The 22257-nt window shown below is 33.5% G+C and overlaps 1 long non-coding RNA gene across 1 annotated transcript; it reads right to left on the reverse strand.

Moving 5' to 3' along the window:
• Window positions 1–1815: 1815 nt before the first annotated feature.
• On the reverse strand, window positions 1816–8287 carry LOC114285716 (uncharacterized). Its single transcript, XR_014334940.1, has 3 exons — window positions 5741–8287; window positions 5289–5641; window positions 1816–2092 (listed from the first exon to the last, which is right to left on the reverse strand). It is a non-coding gene; the product is annotated as an uncharacterized LOC114285716 (long non-coding RNA).
• Window positions 8288–22257: the final 13970 nt, after the last annotated feature.

A 22257-nucleotide genomic window follows, 5' to 3' on the forward strand; every position in this document is an offset into this window, starting at 1 on the left:
TCCAAACAAAAACACCCTTTCGTCATGTTTGATTAACAAAACTAATAGTGAAGTATTAATAATCCTATTAAATTAGTGTGGTATTCATTATCCAATTGGATTAATATCCATTGGATTAATAATTTCACCCCTACCCCATTACTATTAATCCTACAAATTTGTTGGATTAATTATCCATTGGATTAATAATCCTAAACCAAAATGTTAAAACAAGCTTAAGATAATTGGACCCACGGATTAATAATCTCAATCTCATGCTCTAATTCACCCAATCAAACATGCCCTTTGTGTATAGATTATTTATCAAAAAATATATTAATTATTGTAATATAATTTTATCATATTTACTTTCTTTTTTTTTTTTTTGGATTCATTTTCTTTTTTTTTTTTTGATTCATTTATCATATTTACTTTCAAATAAGTAACAATAAATATAATTTTGAAACTATACTGTCTATTTTTTTAAGATGAATATATTTTTTTTTAAAGTCATGTGCATGATTGCTAAATCAATTTTATTTCAATAATGATTTACATACAAAAATCTAAAAATTAACAGGTTGAGTAATTCATAATAAACTAAAAATATGACCCAAGCTAGACGCTCAAAAATGCCAGTGACTGCAATCATAAAAGGAAGTCTTCACCTTCCCGTTCTCATATTCGAATCTTCTAACCAACAAATACATATCTTGAAGTTATAGACCACAGGGTATAAGTCCTATTTTGAAAGGCTTATTTGGGTTGTAAAGACTTAATTTAGTACACATAAACTGACCCAGAATACCCTGCATAACAAAAAAAAAAAAAAAAAAAAAAATTCATAATTATATTTGTATAGTCATTGAGCAATAATTTAGCGAATGACCTAAGTATTATAATGGTGGAGGATTTCTTCTGGCCTAAAATTTAAATTGGAGGAGGTTGTTTGGACATGTGAGGTTTATTATAGGTCTCGTTTCGATAATCTGAACTGTTTTTTTTGTCAGACACTTAATGTATTTTATTCATAAGAGAAATTAGATTGATTTGATAAGTGCAATTTGTTCAATTCACTATAACAAAAAAGGCATTTGGTGACAGACTGATTTTGTCTCCAAACATCAAAATTTCGTCACCAAAGTGATCTGTGACGAAAAAAATTTGTCACCACGTTCGTGGCCTATATGTCGTCACAAAAAGTACCTGGTGACGAAAAACAGTTTCGTCACCTATTTTTCATTTTTGGCGACGAAATGTTTCTTCTCCAAATGTTGAATTTTTCGTCCTCTAAAACACCAATTTCGTCACCAAAACTAAATAATATTTCATTTTAATTGTTTTTTGCGACGAAATATTTCGTCACCAAATATATTTTAGTGACGAAAGTTTTCATCACCAATGATATGGATTAAGGTGACAAAAAAATTCGTCACTAAAATGAGCAAAAAAGAAAATTATTCAATGACAAAAAACATTTGTCACCAAATATTTCAATTTAGCGACGAAATATTTAGCAAATGTGACGAAATTATTTGTTTCGTACTATAGCATTAGTGACAAAATTATTCGTCATGTTTTTTGAAACTAATAGCGACATTTTTTATTTCGTCACTAATAAAAATTAAAAATTTTGAAAATGGAGGTACTATTTTCTTCAGAAATTTTTTCTTTTTAGTAACAATTCCCTGCGCATTTCAATAACCTGTTCAATAAAATATCTATTACAAATCAATACAAAAATCTGTTCATTTTCATAAACATCACAATCGAATTTTAGCACTATCTACAAAATTACAATATGAACTGCATGCAGATTATAAACATGTCTCCTAATATCCACAAAAAATGTCTACTAATATTCACAAAAATATAATATCAACCGTATGCAGATTACCAAACACATCTCTTAATATCCAACAAAAAACATGTCTACTAATATCAACAAAAATAAAATATCAAGGGCGGATTACCAAACATGTCCCGTAATACTAACAAAAATATAAAATTTACAACACAACCAAAATACATGTAAGGTAATATGAACAAAAACACAAAATGAGCTACCATCGGCCCTCCAAATTACCAAACACATCCATATCAAATCTCGAATCTGCAAAAAAATGAAACACAAAAAAAAAAAAAAATGTCAGTTAGACAATTATTATCTTATCCATAACATATACAATTTAACATGCATTTTTGGGCTTAGTTTTAAAACCGGGAGTCCCGTGTAAGTTCCGTAAGTTTCCACAACTTACATTGGTCCATCCCGAGGTGTTTGAGGTGTTTTCTGGGCCGTCTCGTGGCTGTTGCACGATTTTGGTCCGCGAAGGCCTATTTTCAAGCTTAAGTGTGGAAAAGTGCATTTTTAGACTTAGTTTTCAAACCGGGAGTCCCGTGCTAGTTCCGTAAGTTTTCACAATTCACATTGGTCCATCCCAAGGTGTTTGAGGTGTTTCCCGAGCCGTCTCGTGGCTGTTGCATGATTTTAGCCCCCGAAGGCCTATTTTCAAGCTTAAGTGTGGAAAAGTGCATTTTTGGACTTAGTTTTCAAACTGGGAGTCCCGTGCTAGTTTCGTAAGTTTCCACAACTCACATTGATCCGTCCCGAGGTGTTTGAGGTGTTTCCTAGGCCGTTTCGTGGCTGTTGCACGATTTTGGCCCCCGAAGGCCTATTTTCAAGCTTAAGTGTGCAAAAGTGCATTTTTGGACTTAGTTTTAAAACCGGGAGTCCCGTGCTAGTTCCGTAAATTTCCACAACTCACAATGGTCCATCCCAAGGTGTTTGAGGTGTTTCCCGGGCCGTCTCGTGGCTTTTGCACGATTTTGGCTCCCGCAGGCTTATTTTCAAGCTTAAGTGTGGAAAAGTGCATTTTTGGACTTAGTTTTCAAATCGGGAGTCCCGTGCTAGTTCCGTAAGTTTTCAAAACTCACATTGGTCCGTCTCGAGGTATTTGGGGTGTTTCCCGGGCCGTCTCGTGGCTGTTGCACGATTTTGGCCCCCGAAGGCCTATTTTCCAGCTTAAGTGTGAAAAAGTGCATTTTTGGACTTAGTTTTCAAACCGGGAGTCCCGTGCTAGTTCCGTAAATTTTCACAACTCATATTTGTCCATCCCGAGGTGTTTGAGATGTTTTCCGGGCCGTCTCGTGACTGTTGCACGATTTTGGCCCCCGAAGGCCTACTTTTGAAGCTTAAGTGTGAAAAAGTGCATTTTTGGACTTAATTTTCGAACTGGGAATCCCGTGCTAGTTCCATAAGTTTACACAGCTCACATTGGTCTCGTGGCTGTTGCACGATTTTGGCTCCCCGAAGGCCTATTTTCAAGCTTGAGTGTGGAAAAGTGCATTTTTGGACTTAGTTTTCAAATCGGGAGTCCCGTGCTAGTTCCGTAAGTTTCCACAACTCACATTGGTCCGTCCCGAGGTGTTTGAGGTGTTTCCCGGGCCATCTCGTGGCTGTTGCACGATTTTGACCCCCGAAGGCCTATTTTCAAGCTTAAGTGTGAAAAAGTGCATTTTTGGACTTAGTTTTCAAACCGAGAGTCCCGTGCTAGTTCCGTAAGTTTCCACAACTCACATTGGTCTGTCCCGAGGTGTTTGAGGTGTTTCCCAGGCCGTCTCACGGTTGTTACACGATTTTGGCCCCCGAAGACCTATTTTCAAGCTTAAGTGGGGAAAAGTGCATTTTTGGACTTAGTTTTCAAACCGGGAGTCCCGTACTAGTTCCGTAAGTTTCCACAACTCACAATGGTCCATCCTGAGGTGTTTGAGGTGTTTTCCAGGCCGTCTCGTGGCTGTTGCACGATTTTGGCTCCCCGAAGGCCTATTTTCCAGCTTAAGTGTGAAAAAGTACATTTTTGGACTTAGTTTTCAAATCTGGAGTCCCGTGCTAGTTCCGTAAGTTTTCACAACTCACATTGGTCCATCCCAAGGTGTTTGAAGTGTTTCCTGGGCCATTTCATGGCTGTTGCACGATTTTGGCCCCCGAAGGCCTATTTTTGAAGCTTAAGTGTGAAAAGGTACATTTTGGGCTTAGTTTTCAAATCGGGAGACCCGTACTAGTTCCGTAAGTTTTCACAACTCATATTGGTCCATACCGAGGTGTTTGAGGTGTTTCCCAGCCTGTCTCGTGGCTGTTGCACGATTTTGGCCCCCGAAAGCCTATTTTCAAGCTTAAGTGTGGAAAAGTGCATTTTTGGACTTAGTTTTCAAACCGGGAGTCCCGTGCTAGTTCCGTAAGTTTCTACAACTCATATTGGTCCATCCCGAGGTGTTTGAGGTGTTTTCTGGGCCGTCTCGTGGCTGTTTCACGATTTTGGCCCCCGAAGGCCTATTTTCAAACTTAAGTGTGGAAAAGTGCATTTTTTGACTTAGTTTTCAAACCAAGAGTCCCGTGCTAGTTCCATAAGTTTCCACCACTCACATTGGTCCATCCCGAGGTGTTTCAGGTGTTTTCTGGGCCGTCTCGTGGCTGTTGCCCGATTTTGGCCCCCGAAGGCCTATTTTCAAGCTTAAGTGTGAAAAAGTGCATTTTTGGACTTAGTTTTTAAACCGGGAGTCCCGTGCTAGTTTCGTAAGTTTTCACAACTCACATTGGTCCATGCCAAGGTGTTTGAGGTGTTTCCTGGGCTGTCTCGTGGCTGTTGCACGATTTTAACCCCCGAAGGCCTATTTTCAAGCTTAAGTGTGGAAAAGTGCATTTTTGGACTTAGTTTCAAACCGGGAGTCCCGTGCTAGTTTTGTAAGTTTCCACAACTCACATTGGTCCATCCAGAGGTGTTTGAGGTGTTTCCCAGGCCGTCTCGTGACTGTTGCACGATTTTGACCTCCGAAGGCCTATTTTCAAACTTAAGTGTGGAAAAGTGCATTTTTGGATTTAGTTTTCAAATCGGGAGTCCCGTGCTAGTTCCGTAAGTTTTCACAACTCACAATGGTCCATCCCGAGGTGTTTGAGGTGTTTCCTGGGCCGTTTCGTGGCTGTTGCACGATTTTGGCTCCCGAAGGCCTATTTTCAAGCTTAAGTGTGGAAAAGTGCATTTTTGGACTTAGTTTTCAAACTGGGAGTCCCACAAGTTTCCAAAACTCACATTGGTTCGTCCTGAGGTGTTTGAGGTGTTTCCCAGGCCGTCTCGTGGCTGTTGCACATTTTTTCGACTAGTTCCATGCCTACATGTTGGAATAGTTTTCGACTTATACGTGCATATTTCAGTGTTTGTGATGTTTCTCGGGCTTTTACGTGCATAGTTCACTATCTTAGTTGAAGAAGAAATTTCTACTAAATTATCATAGAAACATAATATACTAACCAAATAGCTTGTCAATCAGAATCTGAACTTTCCCCACTCTCAAAATTTCCCGTGACACCTTTCTGCCTCAAACACTCGATGATACTTTGTATCTTCTTGCTTTGTTTCTTCTCTGACTTTTCAAACCTTGCAATTTGTTCATTTTGTTGTGTTATTTGCAGCTCGAGGCATTGAACATAGTCACTATTTTCAACAGGTGCAACAGTTGTATTCACAGAAGAAGAAGGCCTCATACCGAGTCCTTTCACATAACCTGGCCTTGGCTGAAGCACCTTCACTGACAACTCCTCTGGGGTCAAGGGGATCGCACTAGTCTGCGAGAGGTGTTCTGCTTGCGTCTATATCAGGTTGTCCTATTAATTTGAAATAAATCAAACAAGTATTAGTTATTCTACCCTGCACAACAAAATAAATAATATTATCAAAATTGAAAGGCATTGCCTTCTACATACATAATTAACTTGGCTCTCCGATGAAATCCATTCATGCGTGTCCGAATTGTAGTGGATGGACTTGTAAAATTCTGCTAAATCGGGCGCTTTTCCATTTGCAATTATCTGCTTCATTTGTTTGTCAATGTTAATTCAATGATTTAAATAACAAAGCCTACTAATCCAATAAAATAAATTAGTAGAACGCACCGAGCTGTGTACCCTGACTGGGATTATTTTGATCCACATCGATGTTTTGCTTTCATTTACATCCTATTATTCACATTAGCTACATCATTATAAGTTCGATTATGAAAAAAAATTTGGGGTGTTAAACATTTTCTATTTGTAAATATCCTACATATTAAAAAATGAAAAAAAAATAAATAAAAAAAATGTGTAGCTTTTTGATATGTGTCTATCAGTTTTGTTTGATGGACATAAACAATTGATGTATCAATTTAAAAAATTAAAAAGTTAAAAAAAATAGATTGGGTTTTTTTGAGATAAAATAAACTATCTAACTCTTCTTTATACTATTAAGATGGACTATTTTAATCATATAAAAAAATAAAAATTATATTTAGATATTATCCCTACATATTATGCTATTATATACAACTACAGTTGTAACAAATTAACTATAATATATATGAAAAGTTATATTAAACTTTCATTTTTAATTAATTGAATTATAATTAACAAACTAATAAATAGCAGTAATGGTCTAATGGGATAGAAAGAGAATAAAAATAAAGAATTTAGTAATATTTAAAAGTTTTAAATTTACCTAGTTATACAAAATTCTAATATTATAGTAAAATCTTAAATTCTCAATAAATTTTCACATTTTTTATAACATAAAATGACAAAAAATATATAAAAAAAAATGATACCCATTTTTTTAGCTTCAATTTTATGGTCTTTATTGAAGAAAATAAAATCCGATCAAAATCCTTGGTATGGAATGGACATAGATATTTCGATTGCAACCATAATTATCAATAATTCTTCTCTACAATGCAAACCTATAAACAAACACATAAACCTTATTAAAACCGAAACCAAAGCCAAACCAACAGTAGAGAAAGAGAATCACACAGAGAAAAAATAAAATTAAAAAATAATTAAATTTATAGAGTGTGAAAATGTTACCTCCAACAACTTAAACCTCACCTAACCCAATCCTTTAACTCCTCTGCCAGTGTCCGTGAACTTTAAGAGTTGAGATGACTAATGAGATTATTCTTTAAATAAAACTTGAAAATTGATTAATTTGTCTCATTAGATGATTTAAAATTTTGATATATATACATTAGAAAAATAGATAATTATATTACTAAATCATAATTCAAATGTAGTATCCATATCTAAATTCTTTTTTTTTTTTTTATTGTTTTTGTGTGTTTCTATTCGGTTTTTTTTCCAATTTATTTAAGATGGAGTTGTGGGTATCTATTTTTTTTTTAATTTAATTTATCTGTGGTTTCTATTTGTTTTTAATTATTATTATTTAGGTAAGTTATGATGTGATTTAGATATGTGATAAACATGTGAGTTTTATTGATTAAAAGTATAATGTGGGAGATATTTTCAAATTAGATTTGTTTAGATAAACTTTAAAAAATTCTAAAATTTAAAATTGGATATTGAGATGCAAAAGAAAAATTTTAACTGAATAAATAAAAATCAAATTTATTAATTTTATCTGTTTGTATATTTGATTTTTAGATTTTTTTGTTATGTTATAATATAATATATAAGATATTGATAGATATCTACAACTTTTATAAAAAATATTATCTGATTTTTTGGGGAAGAGAGAAGGATTGCAAGTTTTAATTTTTTTTTAGATCAATATCTAAATTCTTATCTTTTTTTATTTTTGTGTGGTTTCTATTCGGGTTTTTTTTTCCAATTTATTTAAAATGGAGTTGTAGGTATCTATTTTTTTTTTAATTTAATTTATCTGTGGTTTCTATTTGTTTTTAATTATTATTATTTAGGTAAGTTATGATGTGAGTTAGACATGTTATAGACAAGTGAGTTTGATTGATTTAAAGTACAATAATGGGGGATATTTTCAAGTTAGATTTGTTCAAATAAATTTTAAAGATTTTTAAAACTTAAAATTGGATATTGAGATATAAAAGAAAGATTTTAACTGAATAAATAAAAATCAAATTTATTAATTTTTTCTATTTGTATATCTGATTTTTATTTTTATTTTTTGAAAATTAGTCTAAGGTCCCTCTCCCATTTTTAGTAATGGAAGAGATCCACAAAATTATTTTTTGATGTTTAAGGTCCCTAAACATATATCAGAGAAATTTGACTTGCGGTTTCAGTTCGTCCTTGATTCGAACATTGTGACCTTTGAATTTCGAAATCGGCCATCTCGATCCACTCTAATCAAAACCAGATTGTTGGGCTTCTCGTAATTGATTGCCATTTCTCCACTCGACCCAGATTTTCAATTGATTTGATTCGCATACCCATCACGATCTGAATGAACAACAAAGAAATTTGAACTGTTGAATTCCACATTCGACACGCAGGGGTAGATCTGAAATTGATTCAGAAAGGTTGGGGTGAGATCTGAAATTGATCCGAAAGTCTTTGATAAGGTTTCGCCCTGTTTCGCACAAACACCTGGAGTGATTCTAAATCTTCTCCAATTGAAGAACCGGAAAACAACCAATGTATAAAAGCATTACTATCTGTAAACACTACAACTTCATCATGATGAGTGGTACCAGTTATTGCTGAACCATCATCTGCAACAGCATCCTTGTATTTATGTGGCGTAAGTTCCCATTGCAGTAAATGCTCATCTAGAAGGAGACACAATGAATCACCATTAAAAACAATGCTCTCCTTAACTTCATTCCCCTGTTTTGCACAAACACCTGGAGTGACTTGGGTTCTTGATTGCTGGTTGATCATGGATACAAACTGGTTTAATGGACAACCATGAATCACAGACCCAACCAAGTGGCGGCCGGGGGGGGGGGGGGGGGGAGGAGGGAGCTTTCTTTCTCTAGATACTAGAAAGAGAAGCAAGCTCATACTTTTTGGGATTTTCTCTGGGTTGTGGAGTCCAGAGAAATTCTTTGGGTTGAGAGAATTTCTCTGGAAATATTTGTCTGGGAATTTTCTCTGGGTTCTCTGGGTGAGAGAATCTCTGGAATTGTTTGTCTCAGAATTTCTCTAGGTTTGGAGAGTCCAGAGAAATTTTGAAATTTCTCTTTGATGTGTCCAAAGAATTTTACAGTGGGAATTTTTTTTAGACTAATTTTCTTTGGACCAATTTTCTTAAACTTTGTTGGCCTACTGGTTACAAAGTTTAAACTTTAGTAGTTGAATCAGGGGAATGAATGGATTTAGTGATTGAATTCTTGCTAGATTTTTGTCTTAAACTTTGTTTTGCGTTGAATTTGTCAATTGTAAAACCTGGTGATTAGTTAATTGACATCACATTTTAGGTTTGTAGATTCTGGGGTTTTAACTCTCTTGAACTCCAAGGAATGGTTGTTGGCCTACTGGTAACAATGAGAATAAAAGTTTCTGGGTTCACTGCACAGATCTGTAGAATAGATTCTTGAAGCATTACGTTACATTACATTTTTGTTTTGATAAATGAAACGTTACATTACATGTTAGAGGATAGCTGTTAGTGTGTGCATTATGGAGCCTTAAGAAACTTTTGAAAACGTTCAACACACGTGAATTTTACAGTGAGAAATTTCTCTGTGACGTGAATTTTCTCTGAACTAATTTTCTTTGAACTAATTTTCTCTAAACTAATTTTCTCTGGACCAATTTTCTCTGGATCAACTTGAGAGATCTTAGACATTATGAAAATATTGAGTGTCCTTTATGCTGTAAAATCTTAATACTAGGGACCTTAAAAAAAAATTTCCCTTTTTTTTTTGTTATGTTATAATATAATATATAAGATATAGATAAATATCTACAATTTTCATAAAAAATATTATCTAATTTTTTGGAAAAGAGAGAAGGAATGCAAGATTTAATATTTTTTTAGATTCATATTTAAATTCTTTTTTTTTTTTTTTTGTAATTTCTATTCGGGTGTTTTATAAATAATCTACACAAAATTTAAAAATAATGTCCAGAATTATTGAACTGAGTCCATACGACGGTCTAATCTTTTTTCCCATTGGAGAGAAGTTGGAACCAATAACACACACAGTGCTAATTTTGATGGATTTAAAGCTTTTCCATTACACATTTAGAACACGAGACTTATACTTCAATGTATAAGATTGGAATTTGGAAACACATAATTTAAGTGTTTTGGAAAGTTGATAAAAAGTTAATTTTTTAATTTTTTTAGTTTATTTTATTTTTTGTGGATGAAAAATATGAGAGGTGATGTGACCTAAAATGGATAAAAAACTAAAAACTAGTTTTTTTTATTACTTCCCAAAAGCTAAAAGCTAAAAACTAAAATGAATGGTTTGTAATTACTATGTTAATTTAAATTTTAAAATCACAACTACTTTTGAATTGAAATTAAAAATATATGGGTACATTACATTTACCTCCCCTGAGATTTTTTATAAATATAGGGACTTTTCCTGTTGTTTGAATAATTACAGTAACCTCCCCTGCTTTACTTGACAATGTCAAGATTTTCCTTTCTGTCAAATTGTTTCAAACGGTGTTACTATAATAAATTACCTTATTGCCCTTCTTTTTAAAATATTAAAAAATGTTTTTGGATTGGAGGACAGGTTTGGAAGAAACAAACAGTGTTTGGAACAGTATTTTTGGATTTATTTTTTTAAAATATTAAAAAATGTTTATAAAAAATTTATTTTTTATTTTAAATATACAATTTTTATTTAAGTATTTTTAAATATTTTATTTTATTTTGTATATATTTTAATTTTTTAAATTTTAATATTTTAAACTCAAAATACAACTTCATACTCAAATTGTAACCAAACGCATAACTCAAAACTCAATTCAAACATTATTTTCGAACCTCATAACCAAACACATAACTCCATACTCCACATTATTTTCAAAACCCTACATTCAAATCATAACCAAACGCATAAGAAAAAAATTAAAATATTAAAATATATATTTATAAAATGAAATAAAATATTTAAAATAAAATTATATATTTAAAATAAAATAATAAATTTTTTAATATTTAAAAAATATATTTAACATAAGTTTGTATTTTTTCAAGTTTGTGTTTGGTTATAAGTTTTGAAAATAATTTTTGAATTGAGTTTTGAATTGTGTATTTGGTTAAACCTCTATAAGTTTTGAAAATTTCTAATTGGAATTGTGATTCTAAAAAAGAACCAAACATGTTTATAAAAAAACTCTTTTTTCGGAACATGTTTTTACTCAAAACTCAATTAAAAAATTATTTTCAAAACTCATAACCAAATACAAACTTAAAACCGAATTCAAAACTTTTTTCAAAACTCAAAACCAAACTTGTTCAAAAACTCTATTTTAAAAGAATTTTTTTTAAAAATTATTTTTAGAATCATGATTTGAGTGTGGAGTCGTATTAGAGCATCAGCATCAGAGTCGCTACAACAACTTTGACGCTATTGTAGAGAGCCAAATTGTAAATATGTTGATGCATCAGAGTCGCTATTGGCTTCATTCATTTTGACAAAACTACAGTTCCTCCTCTGATGAAGTAAGGAACTGTTCACAGGCTAATCAATTTTTTATTATATTTTCTTTCTTGCACTTCTTTCTTCCGCCAACAAGAACACTATCTCTCATATCACCATTACTGAACTGGAGCAAAGCTTCATTGTATGTATGTTGTAGGCAGCAAAACTGAATTGGAACAAAGCTGAGGTCGTCCCCCAAGATGTCCGCCAGGATGTCCCATGAGAAAAAGAAAAATGCTGAACTTTTGCTTAACCGGTCGACCGCCCGGCTGTCCGGCCGGTCAACCCCCGGGTCGACTACCCTAGGTCCTGTGTTGTTGCTGTTCTGTTGTTGCTCTGGTACTGTCTTTGGTCTTATTTTATACCTGTTTTAAATTGAAAAAGATGAAAGAATAAAAAATAATATTTTAATGAAATAGAATATTAAAATAGAGAGTTTGATGGAGTGTGTATAAAAAAAAGAGGCTAGCTAAAATATAAAAGTGGATTTTGGATTATAATTTGACTCAAAATTTGCTGAGACTGATGCAGATGTTCTTATGAGTTATGAGTTTTGAAAAGAAAAAATTTGTTTGGTTATAAATTTTGAATTTTTTTTCATTTATTTTTTTAGGGTAAATATTTTATATTTTAAATATATATTTATTTATTTTAATGTGCATTATATTTCATACATCGATGTGTTGTATTTTTTTTAATATTTTAATTTTTTTAAATATTAAAAAATCTTATTTTTTAATTAAAAAATCTTATTTTTTATTTTAAATATATATATTTTATTTTAAATATATATATTTTATTTTAAATATTTTATTTTATTTTATAAATATATTTTTAAATATTTTAATTTTTTGTTATGCGTTTGGTTACGATTTGAGTATAGAGTTTTGAATGTAGTGTGGAGTGTCAAGTTATGTGTTTGGTTATGAGATTTGAAAATAATTTTTGAATTGAGTTTTGAGTTATGTGTTTGGTTACGATTTGAGTGTAAAGTTATATTTTGAGTTTAAAATATTAAAATTAAAAAAATGAAAATATTTAAATTAAAATTATATATTTAAAATAAAAATAATTTTTTTTAAACATTTTTTAATATTAAAAAAAATAAATCCAAAAATACTGTTCCAAATACTGTTTGTTTCTTCCTAGCTTGTCCTCCAATCCAAAAACATTTTTTAATATTTTAAAAGAAAGGGCGATAAGGTAATTTATTATAGAAAAAGTAATACCGTTTAGAACAATTTGACAGAAGGGGAGAATCTTGACATTGTCACGTAAAGTAAGGGAGGTTACTGTAATTATTCAAACCACAAAGAAAGTCCCTGTATTTGTCAGAAATATCAGGGGAGGTAAATGTAATTTACCCAAAATATATTGAGATGACATTTACCATTGAGCAGAAATGAATATATGAATATTTCCGTTACATTCATATAATAGAAAAGACCCCAAAATGAGATTTTAAATTAATGCTTTGGTGACCTACATGATGATATTTACATTTGATCATTGAATCACTCATAAAAAAAACAAAAATTAATCTATAATGATTATAGCGATTCCGATTTTCCCTCCATTGGTTATTGTATTCCGGACTCGGTTTCGTGGATGTCTATTGTCCTATATGTTGCTTTTCCGTCCTTTAATTCTTTGTATTCGAGTTTTGGGATGTATTGGGTAGGTTTATAACAGGTTGGGTGTGTTTTAAAACAAATGGTTGCTGCCTAGTTTTTGGTGTCTTCGCTCGAGCGAGGTTTTTGTCGCTCGCTTGCTCGAGCGAGCTCTGTGTTTTAGTTCCTTCGCTCAAGCCAAGGTTCATTCGCTCGAGCGAGATTTGAGTGGTGTGTCTGTTGGTTCGAGCGAGCATTCTTGTGCTCGAGCGTGCGTCTGCGTCTAGTTTTGGACTTGAAGGTTGTGTTTCTTGGCTCGAGTGAGCTTTCCTTCGCTTGAGCGAACGAGGACTATGTTTTGGGTTTCTTCGCTCGAGCGAGCTTTTCTTCGCTCGAACGTGCTTCTGGGTAGCAGACCTGAAGCTTCGTGTTGTTGGCTCAAGTGAGGCTTCCTTGTGTCTGGTCGCTCGAGCGAGGCTCGATTATATTAGTTCGCAGCAACAGCTTCTTCTTCACTTTTTCATCATCTCCTTTACTCAAACCCTAGCCTCGGCTGCTTCTCTCTCTGCATACATCTTCTCTCTACAAACTCATCTAGTTCTAATGGTTTTCTACCCTAGTCTCTTTGTAAGAAGTGTGGAGCTTGGCGTGGGCTTCATTTCAATCCGAAAAAGTTGGTGTTTAGAGCATCTTGGGTTTTCACCTTCAACTCCTTTGAGTCTCTTCTCTTGAGGTAGGGATACCCTACTCCTTCTTATGAGTTTTGACATAAATTTTAGTCATTTTGTATAAATGGTGGATTATGATAATTTTGGAGAAGTTAGGGTTTGTTTTGAAATTATATAAAAAAGGGTTTTCAATTGTTAAACTCCATGTGTATGTGGGACTATGGAAAATGAAATTATTGTTGTTGAATTGATGAAAATGAGCCTTAGGGCTGAAATTGGAAAAAGGGGGAAAAGCCCTAATTTAATGTGAACAATTAATTTGTATAATTAATTTGAGAAAGTATGAGAATGTGAAATTGAGTTGAGAATTATGAAATTGGGAAATGATGAGATTGAATGGTGTAGTTGGATTGATTAATCATTCACTCATGAAAAGGTTGACAATTTATCTGTTTGATGAATTTATTATCTGTCTAAAGATAACTGCTTTGGGCTATCGGTGGAGGATAGTCTTGATTGTTGTAGACACTGTATGTTGATTAGGGAAAACTGAAACTAATCAAATGGTTAAGTCATTGAATATGACAGTTGAATTAACACATTGAATATGTGCCTGGATTGATCATCGTATATGATGAACTGTTTAAATACATTGCATATGTATCTTGTTTGGGAGGAGATAGATGATGTACTCCATGGTTTGGGAGGAGATAAGGGATGGACACCATTGATAACTAAGTTAGCCGGAGTATCCAGGGTGAAAGTCTCGAAATCCTAATTACGTTTGCATAACGTAGATAATTGAAGTATTGAAATGTTTTAATATGAGTTGTAGTCTTATTTGAATTGTGAATAATGGAAGTGTTTTAATATGAGTTGTAGTCTCATTTAACTAGTTGGCTAGATAATGAGCCATGTTTATGAATTTAAATTGGATAAGTAAAGGAAGGTGGAATGAAATACGGGTGTATTTGTCATGGAACTGGGAAGTGTTGTAAATTGGTTTACAAGTGTTAAGCACATATCGAATGTTAATATTTTGGTTATTTCTCATATTTGGTTTAGTATATCTCTACTGGGCTTTGGCTCACCCTTTATGGGACATCATTTTCAGGTGCAGGTGATATGCCACCTCCAAAGACGTAGCTTGGGAGGCTTAGAGGCTGAAAGATCTTTTTGTTGTTATTTCTTTTGTATTACGTGTAAATCAAGCCAAGGGCTTATTTTGTATAAAGAGTTAGAACTCTTCCTTTGTTGAACCCAAGTGTTGACTTGGAAAATTGTAAGCCCGTAGGGCATTTACTTTTGTTGTCAACATGTAATACTTTTGTACTTAATACTCTGATATATAGAATATGATATCTCTTTCTTGTATCATGAATGTATGATTTATGAGTTTATTTTGAGGGCGTTACAATGATAAGATAATTATATTTTTTAAATAAGAATAATCTCAATGAATGTTTCATTTTAAAGTAAAAAGGCAATCACTCATATCATCATGTACAAAAATGGATAAATTACATTATCCTAATAGATGGATAAATTACAATTCAGTCTGTTTTTCAAAAAATAATTATTAATTTATGAGAAAATTTATAATTTTAATTATTAATATTTGTAAAAGTTACCAATGATTTGTAATTATTTTATGTAAATATCACTTATTTGATATTTTCCCTAAATAATATTAGGGTGAACAAATTTGGAACCAATTTTAGGTCGTCATTGCATTGGTTTAAAACTTGAAATGAGAATCCCATTATACAAATGCATTCACTTTTCTACATTCTTAACCAAGAGTTCATAGGGTTAATTTTTATCAAATGCAAAAATTGATTATTTATGTTCCTATTATAGAAATTCCTTATTGTATTAAGTTATTTATTTCATTCCATTATGATTCTTTGTTGGTTATTTTTATTTTTATTTTTATTTTTTTATGTAATGTATCTCGGGTTAGTTTACGCGCACAAGACTAAGTCTTTACAGTTCGAACAAACCTTCCAAAATAGGGCTTACGTCCCATGGTCCGTGGCCCCAAGGTATGCGTTTGCTGGCTAGGGGATTTGAACCTGAGATCTGGGAGGGAGCAAACCTCCAGATTCCAGTCGTCACCCACTAGACCAACCACCTTGTGATTTTTGTTGGGTTGATTGTTAGACTTCTTGATATGCGTTGATAGATTTGAATTGTCCAATTTTATTTGTAAATTGGAAAATGCTAATTAGTGCCCACCCTTGATGAAAAGTATATTAAAATATAGGGTGAATTACATTTTGCTCCCTTTATGTTTGGTCACTTTCTCACTTTGATCATTTAAGTTTGTTTTTTCTCTTGGGAAAGAGGGGTTAGGTTGGGTTGGGTTTGGGGTTGTTTTAGTCACAAAAAAACAAAATAGGCTTTTTAGCCTAATAAGATAAAATATCACATCTAACCAATAATCATTACATTATTTCTCTCACAAAAAGTTAAAAAAGTCAAAAAGTCATTCCCAAACGAGGCTTTTTAGCCCCAGGCTAAAATAGCCAAAAAACTAAAAAACTAACCCACTTCCCAAACGAACCCAAAAAGTACATCAAGATTCTAATTATTTTAGATGTTGTCCATATTAATGCAGTTCCGATTGGTAGCTTGAAAATAATAAGGCTCGAATGGCTAGAATCCAAAACGACGTCGTTTTGGATTTTTTTTTTTTTCCTTTTTCTTTTTCATTCTCGTTTTTCTGAAGATGAAGAAGATGAAGGTGAAGAAGAAGAAGAAGAAGAAGAAGGAGCGACAAGAAAGAGAGAAAGGGAGTTGGGGAACACAGAGAGAGAGAGGGAGAGAGATACACATCATTATCAACAACAACATCTTCATCAACATATCATCATCATCAACAATAACATCTTCATCAACATCATCATCATCAACAACAACAATTTCTTTTTTTCCCTTCATCTTTAGATCCAGGTCTACTAGGGAAAAAAAGAGAGTAGAGAAAACAGAGTCTGAAAGAGGCAATCGTTGATACCCACTGGCGCCGCCACCGGTAGAGAGAGAGAGAGACGCCGCCATCACCATCGATCTTCCTTCTCTTCCTCCTCTGCCATCACCGCTATCACCGTCTTTTTCTCTTCCTCTTCTCTTCTCTCTTCTCTTCCCTTCCCTCTGTCTGTATTCAAAAGCAAGAAAAAGAAAGAGACGAAAAAAAAAGAACACTTTCGAGCTAACTTTTCCGAGTTACGAAGTATTATTATAATGACATGTTAGAATAATGCTACATATACTAAAACTCAAACTAAAAATTTTATTAAAAATATGTGTCTAAACATTAATAGATCTCCAAAAATCATTACCTCAGTTATGTTAATAGTTAATGAATAATTTATCTCATGCATGGTGTGAAAATGACATCTCTACTATTTTCATACTAAAAATTTTATTAAAAACATGTGTGTCTAAACATTAATAGATTTCCAAAAATCATTACCTCAGTTATTTTAATAGTTAATGAATAATTTATCTCATGCATGGGTGAAAATGACATCTCTACTATTTTTTTTAGGAATTATTTGGAAAGTGTTAGATTAGTATATTTTTTAACTTTTTATGAGAAAACGTAAAATATGAGTTAGGTTTGAAGTGATGTGGTAGAGAGATAATGTGACTTAAATAAGATGATTGTGACCTAAATAGGATAATGTGACTTAAATAAGATGATTATGATCTAAAAAGAATAATGTGCTAAAATAGCATGTACTATTTTGGTACATGCCAAACAACTACTTAGTGTACTTGGATATGAGTGACACAAAAGGTAGGAAATCCAAATTTTATTGAAAATTTATTTATCTAACAAATTGTTTTTAAATTGAGGTGTAATAAAAAAAATAAACATAATAATTAAAGGGAAAAAATATTTTTTTGAAGCTTAATTTAAAAAACAAAATTTAAACATATATTTAAACTTAATTTATTTATGTTAATTAATTCGATGAAGAGCAAAATTTAAGTAAATTTTTATATGGTATTAATAATATATAGTATCAATAATATGTGTAAGTTTATTGAAATGAGTTGGGAAATTGACGGTGTTGTGGGTCCATTCTCAGTACGGTCGCGCACAGAATTTTGTTTGATTTTAAATTTTCAAATATATTTTTTAAGTTTTTTTTTTAAAAAATATTTGTATCTTTAATGAATTTTTTTAATAATTTAATCAATTTTTAAAATCACTTATTTTTTTTAAAAAATAATATAAAAATTATAAAATTTAATACATTTTAATATTTATTTATTTTTTAAAAAAAAATTGCTCGATAAATATTTTACCTCATCTCTCTCTTTTTTTTTTTTTTTTGATCAGCAAAAAAGAAAGTTTTATTGATGAAAACAACATACAAAGTATATGGAAATCTAGATAATAAAGTAGAACGGTTTTTGAATCTTTAACATATTTTTGTCTCACTAAGACATTTGAATGGCTCAAATCTGTTCAAATTATAAAATAATGGTTGAGATTTATTTTCTAAAAAATGTCCTACATGTATATTTTCTATTTTTCTGCTTCTCTCTCTTACTTTTTCCCTCACACATTCTTCTATGATCCCACATTCCTTCCTCCCTCTGTCTTTTCTTTTTATTTTTTATTTTCTCCCATTTTTATTTTTCTCTCTATTTATTAATTTATTTATTTTCTCCTTTTTGTTCACTTATTTTTATACACATTGTGCCCTCAGGTACAGACATACAGTAGTACATCAATAGAGAATCAGGCAAGAGCCAAAAACATCAAAGTGAACCCTTCTAATCCCAACTAAGTTGGCACTAAGAAAGACATCCTATCATTTGCTAACTCAAGCCAAAGTTGGTGAGAGACCAATAAGACCACAAAAAAAAAAAAGAGTAGACAACAGAACTGGCAGCCAAAAGTGCAATAACAGCAGAACATAAACTAATCCAACAAACAACAAGACACCACATAACAGCAAGTCAGTAACAATAACCAATTTCCACATGACAACGTGAACAGCAACAGAAACCACAACCATCAAATACACCTGCTGATCTAGTTCAAGTTGGAAACAAAATCATGGATAGAATATAAATTACCAAAAGAATGGTTCTTCAACCAAACTGCAATTCTAACCTTGATAAGCTCGCTGATCTCCATGAAGTTGGGTTAGGCACTATTGAACACACAATCATTCCTGAGCTTCCAAATTGACCACACAACAGCAAATGTGATACCATTACAGATTTGTAATTCCTTCTTCCTGATTTTTGTGCCAAGCTACCAATCAAATAAATCCACAACAGAGCCTGGGCAAACTCAAAATAGACCGCACAAATCAATGATATCCGACCAAAATTTCCAACTAAGGAGGCAAAGAAGCAAAACATGATTAATGGACTTAGGTTTAGCTTTGCAAAAGATACATTGAGTGACATCCTCCACTCTAAGAATACCAATATGATGAAGGAAAACATATGTTTTGATTCTATCATTCCAAACCAGCCAAGAGAATAATTGGACTTTTGGTGGTGAGATGTTATTCCGAGTGAATCTAGGCATAGACAGATCTAGTCCTCTGCTGGACTGCAAGCAACAGAATAAATCCCTTATTTTGAAGACACCCTGAGATTAAGCTTTCCATTTCATGCTATCCTCCACCCCATGCCATAATGGTGGCCCATCACCTAGTAAAACTTGTAGATTATGGACTTCTTCATCTTTCTAAGCCAACAGGGGCCTCATAAAACTTAAATTCCAGTTGGAATAGCTAATTTTCCTATCTCTGAAATCCATCCTTATAAAAAAAACGCTAAATAATCTAGGAAATTGAGATTCAAGACTGCCAATACCCACCTAAATGTCCTTCTAGAAAGATATGCTGGACCTATTACCAATAATTAATTTTGAGTTAAATAGGAAGAAATTGAATAAAGTAGGATTACTCGAAGCAAGGCCTATGATGTCCTTCCAAATCCAAGAGCAATTAGTAACAGTGCCTTAGGAGTAGATCCAATTACCTGATTTGGAACTATACTTACTGCAAATTAATCATCTCCATAGGGCTTGTTTTTCATTACAGAACCTCCACCACCATTTAGCAAGTAAATATTTATTAACTTGACCCAAACTTCTTACCCCTAAGCCTCATTGCTTCTTTATCATTGAAACATCCTTTCAATTAACTAGGTGAACCTTTCTTTTGACATCTGAGTCTCCCCACAAGAAAGAAGCTTGAATCTTATCCACCTTGTAGGTTACACACTTTGGCATTTTAAAAAAGGAAAGTAGAAGATTTGGAGGCTTGATAGAACATATTTGATGAGGGTGAGTCTACCAGCAAAAGATAAAAGTCTCTTTTTCTAACCAGAAAGTTTGCCCTTGAATTTGTCCAAAACTGGTTTCCAAGTGGCTTTCCTTCTAGGATTGGCACCAAGTGGAAGCCCAAGATATTTCAATGGTAGCTTCTGATTGAGGAATTCAGTTTTGTCAAAAAATCATTGGTTAAAGTCTCAGAGAGACCAATACCACATACTGTACTATTATGGAAATTTATTTTCAGGCCTGACATAATTTCAAAACACCTAAGCATTCTCTTCAAAGTTATGATCCCTAGCAAATCAACCTTACAAAGGAGGATGATGTCATCAGCAAATTGTAGGTGAGTGAAATGCAAACTATTGGGTCCAACAATAGCCCCTCTAATTAGACCTAGATCTTAGCTCTTGTCAAAAGTAAATTTAACCCCTCTGCAAAAATATTGAAATGGAAGGATGAAAGTGGATCACCCTGTCTGAGCCCTTTTTCCAGTTGAATTTCATCAGTAAATAAGACATTAACAATAATGGAAATACTTGTAGTTGTTAAACATGATTTCATCCAGCCCAGCCATTTTGAACCAAACCCAAACTTGACAAGCAAAGAAAAAAAAAACTCCCAATTCATAGTATCAAAGGCTTTTTTGAAGTAAAGCTTGATGATCACCCCTTGTTTATTTGATTTTTTCCACTAATCTACAATTTTTTTTTTTTTTGGATAAATAACCAAACTTTATTGAGACAACATCAAAATAATGTAAATAATACAAAAGCGGCCTCGGAAGGCCAACCAATTAACAAATCAAATCCTCCACAAAATCTACGAAAGCCAACACATCCGGATCTACTAAACCTGTCACCCAACTATGCAAAACTATAAGAAGTCGCCTTTCTAACCAAGAAATGGAGTGAGCCACCCCTTGAAACACCCGCCTATTACGCTCCAACCAAATTAACCACATTAAATAGTGCGAAGCAAGAAGCCAAGCCTTTCGATGCCTCCTCCCAACCCTCCTCCCTACCTAATTTTGTACAACTACAAACACAGAACCCGATTGAACCCAAACTAAACCAAAACTGCAACCACAAGCATCCAAAGACGAGAGGAGACGAGATCGAACAATGAATAAGCAAATGGTCAACCGATTCAATTACCCTACCGTATAGACAACACTAATTCACCAAAATATGCCCACGACGAATCAAATTATCAATAGTCAAGAGACCACCCAAGCTCGCTGTCCAAACAAAAAAAGACAACTTTAGATGGCGAGCCCGGCACCCAAACACCTCTCCACAGATAAACCATAGCGACATCATGTGCATATGCATCCTGAACAAGCGTCCCAAAGAATGAAAACACCATAAAAATACATTTGGATCTAGGACAATCCCAAACCAAGGAATCCTCACCTGCCCTCCCAAGATGCAAACCATATAAAAAACCCAGAAGTTCCACCAACTAATCTTGCTCCCAATCCTGGACATTGCAAAGCAACTGCACATTCCACACCATCGATTGCCCCTCCTTAACCTTAACAGCACCCACCCACACCTCATAATTAGCAGCAAGAACAAAGATCAAAAAGGAATCGAAACACTAAAGACAAGTCGCCACACCACATATCCTGTCAAAAACGAATTCTATCCCCCACACCAACTTTCAACCGCACCCTCCTCCAAAATGCCTCCCGACCTAACCAAATCCCTTTCCACACACCACTACCATAAGAATGACACACTGTTTGGGAACACCACTCCCCCCTTTCTATACCAAACTTAGCAACCACTACCCTTCTCCAAAGCTGCTCCATCTCCTCCACAAAACGCCATAGCCACTTCTCCAACAAGGCCAAATTGAACAAGACCAACCTCTGAACCCCCAAGCCCCATCTCTCCTTAGGCAAACAAATTTGATCCCATGATAGCAAATGATAATGAGCACCTCCCCCCACCCCACAGAAAGTCCCACTGTAGCTGTTCAATCCGTCTTTCTACTAACATCGGGATCACATGAACAGACATAAAGTAAGTCGAGATACTCGACAAAATACTTTAATTAATGTAAGCCGTTCACCTTTTGACAAATGCAGCCGTTGCCATCTTGCTAGCCGCCGTTGCACCCGATCTACCACCCTATCCTATACCCCTTTGGCTTTAAAAGAAGTCCCCAAAGGCAAGCCCATATATGTGACAGGCAAAGGGACCACTTTACACCCCAAGATAGCTGCCAAAATCGAAGATCTCGCCACCTCTCCCACCGAAATCAA

This window comes from Camellia sinensis, chromosome 7, assembly GCF_055761805.1.
Source record: "Camellia sinensis isolate YWXY chromosome 7, ASM5576180v1, whole genome shotgun sequence".
NCBI lineage: Eukaryota > Viridiplantae > Streptophyta > Magnoliopsida > Ericales > Theaceae > Camellia > Camellia sinensis.